A 15,064-nucleotide genomic window follows, 5' to 3' on the forward strand; every position below is an offset into this window, starting at 1 on the left:
TTGATACTCAACCACTGAGCCACGTCAGCTGGGCTGGGAGAGATTTTTTTTCCCCCCAAGGACTGAGAGACTTCCCTTCAAAGTCTAGACAATGCTAAAACCTAGATTAAATTTAAACTTCCATAACAGAAATGTAATGCAACACCCCTGTATTCATTTATATATGAATGTGTCCCCAAGAGGTGTTTGATGACATGCTTGGCTTTTTGGCAAGTGTCTCATTGAGCGGCAGAATGTGTGTGCCTACCGACGGCTTTCCATTTAACCGTGTACCTGGGAGGGTTGAATTCCCAGTGCTTCTAGAGAATAATCAGAAATCACGCTTATTTATTCTCATATTCCTCTTGTATTTATTGTGAATGGGATTTCAAATGTGCCCAATAAAATTCTTCAAGTGTATAAAATGGCTGTAGTTATTTTTCTAACATGTACTCAAATTAAACCCTTAGCCATACATGGTAGATTTTCGTTTATTTTTAATAAAAAATGATTATAAGGGCTAATCTCACAGACAGGCTTCTGACCCAAGGGTAGTTTAATGAAGCCATTTCTCATTTTGCTGACTGTGCCTGAGATGTTGGTCCTATCTTTTTTATTTAAGGATTTCTGTCAAGGGGCAACTCATACACATAGACTCCCATTAGAATTAATCTTGATCGTTCACTCAGCAAGCTCCATGCCTGTTTCCATATGACTACTCTCCATGTCCCTAAATGGCACCCCAGGTCCAATTTTTATAACAAAGCCGTAACCAAACCACGCTGTACACAGAACAGGACTTAATTGGCTCAGGATGAGAATCACACAGCGGAAGGGGCGTTCATGACCAGAAGTCCCACCTGTCGGTTTCACAGATGAGGACACAGAATCCGGTGGTTAGTCCACGGTTCTGCGGCTGTGCTGTGTGTGTCTCCGATTCAATGATGATAAAAATAAAACAACTGTCTGTGTGCCCTTCTAAATCCAAAGTCCAAGGCTTGGACCTGGAATCATCCCATAAACGTGAAGGAGTCACATCTCCCTCGGGTGTCATGGTCTAAAGCAGCGGTTCTCCACCTGTGGGTCGCGACCCCTTTGGGGGTCAAACGACCCTTTCACAGGGGTCACCTAAGACCATCGGAAAACACATATATAATTACATACTGTTTTTGTGATTAATCACTATGCTTTAATTATGTTCAATTTGTAACAATGAAAATACATCCTGCCTATCAGATATTTACATGACGATTCATAACAGTAGCAACATTACAGTTATGAAGTAGCAACGAAAATAATTTTATGGTTGGGAGTCACCACAACATAAGGAACTGTATTAAAGTGTCGCAGCATTAGGAAGGTTGAGAACAACTGGTCTAAAGGCATCAGGGAAGGTGGAAGCCACATGTGGTCATGCCACTCTCTCGCCCCTGACCTGCCCTCAACAGAGGGCTTGGCACCACGGCTCAGTGGCTTCTGCTCTTCATAGTCTTGGTGACAGGGATGCAAGCTATGCGGTGACCACATTTACGAGGGATTTCTCAGCCAGCCCCACCCAGCCAGGCTCCCTCCAACGCTGCACTAACCTCGGTCTCTGCAGCTGAGCAGCTGATGACGGCACTGACTCATGTTGAGGGGCCCCAGCACATGAATGACACTCAGCGGGATGTACCTGTAACCACAGTGTTCCCATGGGGACGACAACATACTCCAGGCTGAGTGGTCACATCTCCCCACGCTCCCTCCCTCTAAGACACAGGCTTGTTGGGTGGAATTGTCTGCATCATTTAATTCCTTTCTTTTATATTATTTTTTCTCATTTGCTTCATTTTTCTAATATTGAAGTTAAAATTAAATGAGATAGTGCAACTCGAATGCAAATCTGTATCATGTATATATATAAAAGGCTAATATGCAAAGTGCCCCCTTGGGAGTTCGACCGGGAGACCAGGAGTTCGATCACTCACTATGACATGTGCTGACCACCAGGGGGTGGTGCCGAACATGGTGGGCGACCAGCAGCTGCGGCAGGGAGCTAGGGTAGGGGGGAAACCTGTTCAGCCCTGATCGCAGGCCAGGCCTAGAGACCCTACCTGTGCACAGATTTCATGCACCGGGCCTCTAATCATAATAATATTTGGCCATGCTGGACTCAGTTCCATAAACATTTATCAGGGGCCTATCATACATTGGAGGCATGCAACCTTTATGCAAAAACTCAGAACCTGCCCGGAAAGACTGTAAGAAACTACTGTACCAGGTACACATCCTCATCTCTCATCTCTGCTTGGCATATTGGCTCTTCTGTCCTTCGGCTTAAATAACAGTGCGATGTTTTGCTTGAAGGTCAGGGATGGCGACTGTGGGAGCAGACACGTGGGGCTCCTCTTGGTGCAGCATAGAAAGGGACCCAAGGGACACACAGCCTGCCCCACACGATTTATACTCAATCATGTTGCCATGAGTCACTGCTCTTTTCACGTGAGCGTGAAGCTTGGAACTGCTGCTTGGAGCTGAGTGGAGATATTACAGAAGACAGGGCGTCCTTCTGGATCGGGAGGTGACCAAGTACCTTTTTATACTTGACATTGGGCTGGATCTCATGGCTAAATAGTAGGAAAGGGCCAAGAGGCCCATAGAAAGTAACTCACTGTCAGGATAGCAGGAGAGGGGATTAGTGAACTCACTTTCCTCCAAACTATCCAATACGGAAGAGAAATATCGCTGTTTGGTCAGAGAGATTGTTTCCTAACCCTGCCATCCCACGGAAGAGGTGCGGCCAATGATGCTAACCAGCTGCAACATTGGGAGGAATAGCATTTGACAGTGAACATTCTTTACCAAGTATAGATTCACTTACATGTGACATCAAGAGGTGGAGACAGGAACAGCAGCCACAACATCTGGCCTCTGAGATTATACGCATTGACAGTCATTATTGGCATCAGGGGGTCACATCTGAGAACACAATAATAGGAGGGAACTTCAATACCCCGCTTACAACAATGGATAGATCATCCTGACAGAAAAGCAATAAAGAAACAGCAGACTTGAATGACAATATAGATCAAATGCGCCTAACAGACATATACAAAACACCCCGCCCGCAGTAGCAGACCACTCATTCTTCTCGAGCACACACGGGAGATTCCCCAGGACACATCATGGCTGAGGCTCCCAAACAAGTCCTAACAAACTTAGGAAGATTGAAATAATGCCAAGTATTTTTTTCTCTGATCACAATGGTGTGAAAGTATCAGTGGAACTGGGTTGGTTGGTTGAAAAGAAACAAAATTGTCAAACCTCTAGCTTGAATAAGGAAAAGCAAGAGAAATTCAAATGCATAAAATTATAAATGAAAGAGGAAAAGTAACTGGTATCACAGAAATGGAGAATTATAAGAGACTACTATACACAATTATATGCCAACAGGTTGCATAACCTGGAAGAAATTAGAAACATACAGACTACCAGGACTGAGTCATTAAGAAAGAGAAAATCTGAACACAGGTCTTAGTAAGGAGACCAAATTAGAAAAAAACAACAACTGCCAACGCAGAAAATCTAGGGCCTAGTGAATTCTACCAAACATTAAAAGAAGAATGAGTGCCAATCCAAGTCTAATTCTTCCAAAAAAACGGAAGAGGAGGAAAATACTTCTAAACTCCTTTGACAGACCAGTATGACCCTGAAACAAAAGCCAGATCAGGATGCTACAAGAAAAGAAAAACACAGGCCAATATCCCTGATGAATATAGATGCAAAAACCTCAGCAAAATACTAGCAGATAGGATGCAGCCGGTGTGACAGGGCATTTAAAGGACTGTGCACCGTGACTGAGTGAGATTCATCTCAGGAATGCAAGGATGGCTTAACATCCACATGTCAATCAATGTGATTCACATTAACAGAGAAGCAGGAAAATCATATGATTATCTCAATAGATGCAGAGAAAGCATTTGACAAAATCCAACGGCCTTTCCTCATAGAAACTCCCAACAAATCAGGTACTGAAGGAACATACCTCAATGGAATCAAGGCCAAATATGACAAACCACTGTGAGCATTGAACTCAATGGCGAAAAGCTGAAAACTTTCCCACTAAGGTCAGGAAAGATATTCAGCGTTCATAAAGTGAAATAATTAATTCTGTTGCAATGCCCATGCTACCCGAAGCGATCCACACATTTGATGTAATTCCCGTCAAAATCCCAAAAGTGACAAGATGGAGCTATGCTTGATTCCACGATTCAATAGCAAAGTCTACACTCAGAGCAATGGCTGTGCGTCTCACCTATGAGGCATCACAAAGTCGGGTCTGGGGCAGACACTCAGCATGGGCACCATGGACCAGGGAGGCAGCCCCCAACCCCCTTGACACTTCAATCCCTTCTTCTTCTCCTTTTTGCTCAGTAATGTCTTTACCATCAATAAGGATTTCTCTTCTATTTTTTTTTTCTTTCTTTTTCAAAACTGAACTGATCTCCAAATATCCCTGGCTTTGTCTTTCGCCTTTTCATGCCCTGTGGCTCTCAGAAACACCCTGTTGGTTCCATGAGCAGCCAGATGAGCTCACGAGCTAGGACCCTGCTCTCACAGTCCCACCGTGCAATCCTGGATCCAGCCATCTTTTGTCTGGAAAGAGGAGCAACATATACAAAGTGATGCTCAAAGGTAGCATGCTTGTGTGGTTAAAGCATCTTATGACAAGTGCTTCACAATTCAGCAGCAACATATGGTCTGAAAAAAAGTGATAATTTTATCACCAAAAGGGGGAGTTTATGTTTCTAGCAAATAAAACTGTCACTGGGCTTCATGACAAACTGAATCTCAGGGTCTGAAAATATAGACCTTGTTTTCCTTCTTGTATTTTTTCATCATAAGGATGACCTTGCCTCTACCGTGAATCTAAAGCAACCTGGTGCTTCTATAAAGCCACTGGGACCAGTCAGGGCCTTGGCACGGTCCTTCACTGTGGGGGCTTCGTCTTTGGTGCCCAGGTAGTGACATTTCCTCTCCAGCCTCCCCATTCAAGGGCGGCGACCCAAACTAAACTTCTCTATTGCGAGAGAACAGTTCCTTCGGGAGGTCACGGTTCAATTCCCAGTCAAGGACACATGCCCGGGTTGTGGGCTCCATCCCCAGTACGGGGCGTGCAGGAGGCATCCGATCCATGATTCTCTCTCATCCTTGATGTTGCTATCTCTTTCTCTCCCTCTCTGAAATCAATAAAAGTATATTTTTTAAAAGAGAAACTTAGAGTATATCACCTTTCTCATAGGTACGGACAGTGGGTTCCCTGGACAAGGAGCCCAGAACTGACCCTCGTGCAGAAGTTAGAGAGGGGACCTGGGAGTTTCAATGACACTAGAACCATGTGATAGACAAGAGCTCGCTCCTGGGAAGGGGACAGGATATCACGCAGCCCCGGGATTACTCGGACGGCTGGGCCTCGTGGGGAACAATGTTCGCCACTCGGTGGGAGGCCCGTCAGCTCACCGGCATCTCAGCACCACAGCGCTCCCGTCCCGCTGCCAGTGGAATAATCAGTGTTTTAGAGCGTTGCTGCCTTTTATCCACCCAGATCTTTGCAAGAACAGAAAGGAGCCCTGACATTCACAGCCCATTAGCTGAGGAAACAAATCGATGGGGACTTTACAACGGGGCTCCGCGAGGCTCCTTGGAATTAATCTGTTAGCCATTCCCGTTGGTAAACTGGTTGCAAATGTTGTCAGAAGATGAGCCCATAAACACATATGTAACCTTGTCAACGCGATAATAAAACTCTGTGGAATGGAATTTCATGGTGCTTTGGTTACTGTCACGGAAATAATTTCCATTTAAATTACGGCAAACAAACCCAGGGAAACCCATTTAAAGTCGGAAGAGGGATGGCTGAGCAGGACACTCTGTATTTCGGACTTGGGAGCTTAGGGGTAATTGCAACCGAGTGTGGCGGAGGCGATGAGCAAACCTGCTCACCCTCGGTCAGACCCAGAACGGACAGCGAGGAGGCCACATTCTCGGATTTTGAGTCCAGATCTTATAGCCCAAGGAAGAGACTCATAGCTTCAGCTCTTCGCTTCCCCCTCATGACGCGAATGACCAAATGCACTATTAATCAGCAACAATCGTACTTGCATTGATTTTTTTTCTACCTGAAAAATTTCACTCAAACGTATGAGAAGCGCAGTTTAGAAGTGGAGGCCAGCAGACTCAAGCCAGTGTCCACCCAACGTGGACATCGGTGTGATTGGGGGGGGGGCAATGTCATAGCCCCCGCCTGCCCTAGATCGCTCATCTGTAGGATGGAAACAATAACATTTCCTAAAAATAGAACATTCCCTAAAAATAGAACATTCCCTAAAAATAGTAAGCTCCCAGTAAATAATAGCTGCTCCATCACCTGCAAAATCTGTACTTTTTAACTAATAATTATGTAAAATTCTTGGTTGCAGACATATTTTTTTAATTATAACTCAAGATGATGCTTTTATTAATTTTAGAGCGAGATGAAGGAGAGAGAGAGAGAAATATTGATGTGAGAGAGAAACAACAACCGGTTGCCTCCTGTACACATCACGACAAGGGATTGGACTCGAAACCTGGATATGTGCTCTGACCTAGAATCAAACCCATGACCTTCCAGCACATGGGATGATGCTCCAACCAACACCGGACAGGGCAAAATCTTTACTTTCTGGGGACATATCTGGTTTAATGAAGCAAGAGTGTGATATGTACACACTCCATCTAAATTTTTGGCAGGTCTAGTGCGTGGTAAGTTTCCCCCAGCATTTGTTTTTATTAATAACAAGACCACATTAGCCATCTGAAAATGGGTATCAAAATGGCAAAATACCAATTATATCTACTAGGATGGATTCAATAAAAAAGACAAAGAATGTGGAGAAGTTGGACAGCCCAAACTTGCATCAGTTGAGGACTGGATAAGTAACATGTGTGACAGCTATAGAATGGAATATTATGCAGCAATTAAAGTGGAATACTGTAGAGATACAAGCTCCCACATGGATGAATACAGAGACTCTCACACTCACCAAGCCTAATGAAGCCCTTAGTGAAAGTCGCCAGTCACAGAAGGCCACACATTGTATAGTTCACTCATGTGAAATGTCCAGAATCGTCAAACTATACAGACCAGAGGAGATACAGTGGCCCGGGGCTATGAGGCTGGTGTGGGGCACATAGAAACGACTGCTCAAGGCTGTGTGGTTAATTTCAGGGATAGTGACAGCGTTCAGAAATGGATTGGGTTTTTTTAAAAAAATACATATATTTTTATTGATTTCAGAGAGGAAGGGAGAGGGAAAGAGAGATAGAAACATCAATGATGAGAGAGAATCATTGATCAGCTGCCTCCTGCATGCCCCCCACTGGGGACCGAGCCCGCAACCTGGGCATGTGCCCTGACCGGGAATAGAACCATGACCTTCTGGTTCATAGGTCCACACTCAACCACTGAGCCACAGCGGCTGGGCCAGAAATGGATCGTGATGGCAGTTCCAAGGGAGGGAAAGAATGTGGGGGCTCATCAGCTCCTTCTGCTCATCAGATCATTCCCAACAGGCCTGGGAAGTGGACACGATAGAGAGAAAGCCCATATTCGTGACTCACAGGTGCTCCCTGGGGGCTCTGAGACGCCCAGCTCAGGGTGGGCGCAGCCCCTGGCCAGCGGCCAGCTCCACCCCTTCTCCCGGGCGAAGGAGGGTCACCCGTGCCCTCTCCCTCTGCAGTCGCTCCTTCCTTTGCCAGGGCATTGTAGTGCGTCAGCACTAACTCATCTTCAACGTGTCCCGGCTCTAACCAGGGGTTCAATCAGACGTTGCATCTCACCACGGCAGCGAACACGAATGGGGCGAGGCCATGGGGTCCTGCAAAGCCAGCTTCCTCGCCCGTCTGCGCTCCTGTTGGAATATCTGCTTCCCCAGGCCCAGCCTGGCCCCGCTCGGGGTGCTGGAGGGCTCCCACGCCACATGCGGATTAAGGGTTCTATTACAGATGAAGAGCTTTGTGGGTATATTTGTGCAATATTTGCTAATTTCGCTCTGGCGGATTGTTAATGTGCACACCCGGCCCGCTTCCGTGCCAATCACTCTTGTCCCTTCTTCTTGACAAAATGACTGATGAGCAAGGTTCTCCCTTCTCTACCTTTCATTCATCTTCAGTGTCTCTCATCAATGTTGAATTACGCAGGTTTTATGGAACTCATCATAAATTGCGGTTTTCATCCAACGTGACTGAGACAGAATAGGTTTCTGTACTTCGGTACCAATAACTCAGAGTCTCCAGGCTTCACCGCCGAAGGTCCCCACACTGGGCAGGGCCGGGGCCGCCGGGCTGTCTTCTGATCGATGCTCCTCACGCTCCACGGAACGCATGAACCCAAGAGGGAGGAAGCCAAAGATTTTCTTACAAACGGTCTTTCCTGCTGGAGTGATGAAGACGCTGCAGTGTTTCAAAGAATATTTTTGAAAACCAGCACAGGCACCTCTGTGATGTCATGTCCCGTGTTCGGTGCAAGAGCTGACATCACGGGGTTGGACCGGATTCTAATCTCACGCCAATCCGTGCAGGCCACACCCGCTTCCTCTGGCCACGCGCGTGGGTGAAACAGGCATTTCCTTGTGGTTTTCATCTGCATGTTTCTGCCAGTCATGGTGCCTTGCTGAAATGCCTGCTTTGGCCCGTCCTATTTCCCGTGGTTTTCTCAGGTGGGCGTGGGGAAGGACTAGGAAAGGAACCGCTCTGGAGGGCACCTGGCCCTCTGGGTCTCTACCCGCTTCTGTCAAGATGCGGCTGCAGGAAGCTGTCCATCTTGCGGACAGGGTCATAGTTGGAAAGGTCGCTGCATGCTTTTGGAGGTGAAGAGGTGAAGAGGTGAAGAGACCAGCCCTGAGCAGCCGCCCACACGGAGCAGTTTCCAACACAGCCTCCCCCACGTGGGACGTCAGCGACAGGCTCCCAGCACCTCCGACGTTGGGCCACCGGCTTCTGAGCTCTGAAAGCCGCTTAGAATCGCGGTCACTGTCCCACACCTTGTCTTTCAATATTAGCAGACAAGCTCCAGCCAGTTTGGCTTAGTGCAGTGGTCGGCAAACTGCGGCTCATGAGCCACATGCAGCTCTTTGGCCCCTTGAGTGTGGCCACGAAGTTTCAATCGCACTGTACATGTGCGTCCGCACGTAGTATTTTGTGGAAGAGCCACACTCAAGGGGCCGCAGTTTGCCGACCACGGGCTTAGTGGATAAAGCATTGGCCCACGGACTGGGGGGTCCTGATTTCAATTCCGGTCAAGGGCACCTACCTTGGTTGTAGGTTCCTCGGCCCTGGTCAGAGTGTGCAGGAGGCAACCAATGGATGTGTCTCTCTCACATTGAGATTTCTCTCTGTCTCTCCCTTTCTCTTCCACTCTCTCTAAAAATCAATGGAAAAATACCTGGGGTGAGGATTAACAACAGCAATAACAGCATACGTGTGTGTGTTGTCTGAGGAGGGTGATGGCTTATGTTCTGAGAATCTTCAGTCTCTTAGGAACTATCTGAGCCCAGCAATCCAAGGGAATACACACTTTTCTGTCTTCTGACCCTATTTTTTTCCAGAGCAAATACAGGCAGAATGAGAAACGTTAAACCAAGTTAAAAGAAGCTGCTACGCTTTGTCTCAGCTTTGAGGCAAAATCCACTGCTGCTTGCGGGTGGCTCAGACCTCAGCACTGCACTTTGAAATTCAAGGCCAGCGCTCAGCAAGGCCCATCCCGGACTCAGGCACCTCAGACCCCTGGGCTGGTGGGATGGCTGGCCCCGCTGCCCACGCCCCACACCCTGTGTGTGTTTCCTGGGAATCACATCAGGATTCTGGCTGCAGAAGCCAGAGAGGAGGCTCACTTCGGAAGCCGGCTTCTCTCTACGTTTAAAAATTTATCAGCAGAAGCGCAGCATCAAAGGAACTAGGGTTTGACACCCCCCTGCGCCGGGCCCGCAGGAGGGAGCTCCAGTGTTAGCTCCGAACTTCTGCTTTAAGAACTTGCTGGAAAAGCCAGGCCCCAGTCAAAGGTTTTCTCAAGGAAAACAGGTTTTTCTTTACTCAGCTGTGACCTCCCTTCATGTTCAGGTCGGTGTGGAAAGACTGGCTTTCCCTTGGGTCAAAGGGGAACACTGTCTCCCTCCCTTCAGGCGAACAGGTGGCCGTGGAACAGGTAACCCAGACCGCACACGGCCCTGAGGTGGGAGAGGGAGGGTGGTGGGCACCTCCCCCAAGAGAAGCATCCTTTCCAAGTCCAGCCGCTGGGTGTCCCCTCCCCGCGCAGCGGGGGAGGAGTCTGAGGTGATACCTCCCTCTGGTCACATCGTAAAAGGGAACCAGCCTCCGTTCTGAGACCCCTGGGAAGCAGATCCCAGCGGGATGGAGTTGGGGGACCCCCCCAGCACCGTGATGTCCTTGCAGAGCCCAGCTTGGAGGGGTGCCTCCCTGGAGACCGTGAGCACCCACAATGGGGAGCCAACCACACCTGTGCCTCCCAACAGCCCCCTGCACCCCCTCCCCCTCAGACAGAAGCTGTCGGACCCCTTTGGAGATTTTCGGAGCAGGGGGAGCCCCAGGAGAGAGAGCGAGGTTCCATCAGGAAAGAGCGAGAACCCTGAGAGTCCAGCCAGCAGCGAGGCGCGCTGGACCGAAGGCCGGAGGGGGAGGGGTGAGATGAGGAGTGAACCACCTCCCCCTGCACCTGGCAGGGAGCCAGCTGCCCAAGGTCCCCCAAGTAACGCGTTTACTGTGGGATTTTAGCTCGTTGTTGAATTTCCTTTCAAGTGCGTCCACAGGCCCACAGTCCCATCCAGCGCCTCTCTCCCTTCCTTCCTGCTTCCGGGCGGGGGTGAACCGCGCATTCTGCATGGGTCCCGGCTACGGCTCTCAGCGACCCTGGAGGCTTCTCTCTCGACCAAGATAAACAAAGAAAGACTTCAGACGGTTTCAGAATCAAGGGGATGTCACCTTTCATACGGGAAGGAGAAGGCGCTGAAGGACAGGCGAGCACAGGGCTGTCGGTGCGAATTACAGATCCCGTGTCCCGGATGCCGAGCGCAGGGAAGTCCTAATTGTATCAGTTCCACCCACGTGACCCAGCGTCACCCTGCAGCAGGGTGGCCCATAGCACCTCGCTGAGCGCGCTGAGGCCCTCTCGGTCTGCTCTCGGAGGACCCCACGCAATCAGAGAGGCCTTCCCCACAGGAAATAATTGGAAATTATTTTAGGGTTCACAGATATTAGTTATTAGGGGGGGGCATGTCATGGGGCACTATTTTTTCTTTTATTTTTAAAAATATATGTTTTTATTGATTTCAGAGAGGAAAAAGGAGAGATAGAAACATCCATGATGAGAGAGAATCATTGATCAGCTGCCTCCTGCACACCCCCTACTGGGGATCTAGCTCACAATCTGGGCATGTGCCCTGAGTGGGAATCGAACCCTGACCTGGTTCATAGGTCGCTGCTCTACCACTGAGCAACACTGGCCGGGCTCGGGTAGTTCCTATGAGACTGCAGATTCTCAGAACATACGCCATCACCCTCCTCAGACAACAATTTGGTGAAACAACGGTTGAGTTCAGGGCTTTGCATTTTGCTAATGGGATGTTAATCATTTGTTTTGTACCCAGCACATAAAATTCCCAGATGCCAACGCCAGAGCCCAGATCAGGCACGTGGAGAACAGCAGGTGTGAAATGACTGATCTTGTGAATTATCTGCCCTGCTCGCTGGGACTCTCTAGCGATTTATTCCACTCACCGCAGAGCAGTTTCCCCAGCAAACGTGCCGTTCCTGCCCGCAATCCTCGCAGCTCATTTGCTATTCACCCGCTTGTCTTCCGGCCGGTCTTTGTCAAATCAAGCCCCTCATAAGCATTTCCTCCTCAAAGACACGGAGCCTTTGATCACCAGCCGCACATGAGAGGTTCCGGGCAGGAGAGCAAAGAGCAGCTGCTTAAAACCTCCCCCACCCTCTGATCTCCTTGCTCATTCCACCTGATGGGGAATTTTTCATGTCGCGCTTTCATTTGAGCTTGTCCCGGGTCAGGCGAGATATTAAAAATGCATGGGAACATTTACCGAGCAAGTTGTCATACAGCATGCCGTGTTTAGCAGAGTAAATTGGTTTCATTAATTTAATGGGAAATACTGTTTGAATTCCAATGAGTCTGATTATTTCTTCCTTCTTCCCTTCACACGTTTAGTCTACGAAGGTGTGCCCAGTCCATTGTAGGTGCCAGATATGAGTGACCTCGTGGTGAGCAAGATGAGCCTGGGACCTGCTATCGAGTGATGAGGTTATGAAGAAATGAACGTGACATAACACAATGCACCGTGCCTGTGTGTGTGCACATGCTCTGTGTGTGCACCGTGCCTGTGTGTGTGCATGTGCTCTACCTGTGTGCACCCTGCTCTGTGTGTATGCACCGTGCCTGTATGTGTGCACCCTGCTCTGTGTGTGTGCACCGTGCCTGTATGTGTGCACCCTGCTCTGTGTGTATGCAACGTGCCTGTGTGTGTGTACCGTGCTCTGTGTGTGTGCACCGTGCCTGTATGTGTGCACCCTGCTCTGTGTGTGTGCACCGTGCCTGTATGTGTGCACCCTGCTCTGTGTGTATGCACCGTGCCTGTGTGTGTGCATGTGCTCTACCTGTGTGCACCCTGCTCTGTGTGTATGCACCGTGCTCTGTGTGTGTGCACCGTGCCTGTGTGTGTGCATGTGCTCTACCTGTGTGCACCCTGCTCTGTGTGTATGCACTGTGCCTATATGTGTGCACCCTACTCTGTGTGTATGCAACGTGCCTGTGTGTGTGTACCGTGCTCTGTGTGTGTGCACCATGCCTGTGTGTGCACAAGCTCTGTGTGTGTGCACAAGCTCTGTGTGTGTGCACGTGCTCTGTGTGTGTGCACAAGCTCTGTGTGTGTGCACGTGCTCTGTGTGTGTGCACTGTGCCTGTGTGTGCACATGCTCTGTGTGTGCACCATGCCTGTGTGTGCATGTGCTCTGTGTGTGTGCACTGTGCCTGTGTGTGTGCACGTGCTCTGTGTGTGTGCATGTGCTCTGTGTGTGTGCACTGTGCCTGTGTGTGTGCACGTGCTCTGTGTGTGTGCACGTGCTCTGTGTGTGTGCTCTGTGTGTGTGCACGTGCTCTGTGTGTGTGCACTGTGCCTGTGTGTGCACATGCTCTGTGTGTGCACCATGCCTGTGTGTGCATGTGCTCTGTGTGTGTGCACTGTGCCTGTGTGTGTGCACGTGCTCTGTGTGTGTGCACGTGCTCTGTGTTTATGTGCACGTGCTCTGTGTGTGCACATGCTCTGTGTGTGCATGTTTCTGTGTGTGTGCATGTGCTCTGTGTGTGTACATGTGCCTGTGTGTGTGTGTGCATGCTCTGTGCGTGTGCATGTGCTCTGTGTGTTGGGGGAACAACAGCATCACAATAAATGTGCAAGGTCTTGCCCCCAGAGTGTGCGGCTAGGACCATGAGTGATGAGAAGGAGCCAGCCCCGCAAAGACCTGGGGAAAGACTATTCCAGGTTAGGGGAGGAGCAGGTGTGTTTGCCATGTTGGAGGAATCAACAGAAACCCAAAGTGTATGACGTGGAGAGAAGGTCGTGAAATGTGGGATAGAATGCAGGCTGGCCCGTGGGCAGGGCCTGGCTCTGAGAGGGGACCGTCATTTCCGGCGCCAGACGTCTAAGGGTTTGAGGTCCATAGACCCCTAACTACTGGGAGGAGATGATTTTTGTTTGTTTCTGCATCTGTGCACTTTCAAAGTCATCTGAGACTCAGCAAAACCTAAAAATCAGAACCCGGTCCATTGTCATGTCAATCAGGTCCAAGAACCCGCCGAATGTGATTTTAATAAAAATATTGGCTGGATACATCATCAATTAATGATCAGTTTTTCCCCAGCTTTCCCCAAATCGTGGTGATTACGTGTTCTAATCCTAAATGGCTCCTCTAGCTGCTGCTTGGGTTCTCGCCTTGGCAGGTAGGAGCGTGAATTGTCTCATTAAATCCTGCCCAGGTCCACAGAGTTAAACTTTTCTGAGGACAGAACTGGGGAAAGGGCAGTTTTATTCTTCTCGAACTCCACATGAAGTGCGCAGTGCCTGGAATGGGCAGAGCAGGTGATTTTAAGCTCTCGATAATAACTGAGAAATAGAAACCCTTTCCATCACCATTTCTCACCAGCGTTTGATAACTCCTGGGTGAGAGCAGTGGCAGCAGATATATGACACGGTGTTCAATATCCCAAAGAGATGATGAATGATAACACAGTTTACAAGAAAAATGGCCCAATTTCGCGTGTCCTTTCTGGAAGTTCTACGGCTGTTTTGGGAAAACTTGCTCAAAATACTAAGGCAGTAGAGACAGAATGAACAGTGAAATATTGTCTCCATCCCTCTTTTATGTTCTTAAGGCTCCTGTTTAACATACATCATGTTGACAAAGCTGTTATTTATTAACTAAAACTTACAATCTTGAGAGAGCCTCCCAGATGCCGTGTCTGTAAATAGTGATTTTTGAGAATGTTCATTATGTGAAACAAAACATTGAACAACACTATTTTATAGATATAGATATTGATATAGATATAGATATATACATAAACATATGTGTATCTATATATTTTTAAATGTTTTTATTGATTTCAGAGAGAGGACGGGAGAGGGAGAGAGAGAGGAAGAGAGAGGGGGAGAGAGAGAAACATCAATGATGAGAGAAAATCATTGATTGGCTGGCATGTGCTCCGAACTAGAATCAAACCGTGACCTCTGGTTCATAGGTGGGCGCTCAACCATGAGCCACGTCAGCCAGGCCGAATGCCACCATTTCACAGTGATTGCCCTGGTGTTTAGAGCACAGGCCCAGAGGGGCCTCTGACCTGATCTGGGGGATATCCTCAACCTTCCAGGCACGGACGCCCAGAAAAGGCCATTTATGCTGCGATCAGCAGCACTGCCGTCCCAAAGGGGCGCGGACAAAGCCGGCTCTGGGCCGAGAGCCGGAGCAGGTGGCAATGCCTACAATG

Source organism: Myotis myotis, unplaced genomic scaffold (genome assembly GCF_014108235.1).
Source record: "Myotis myotis isolate mMyoMyo1 unplaced genomic scaffold, mMyoMyo1.p scaffold_m19_p_13, whole genome shotgun sequence".
Classification (NCBI taxonomy): domain Eukaryota; kingdom Metazoa; phylum Chordata; class Mammalia; order Chiroptera; family Vespertilionidae; genus Myotis; species Myotis myotis.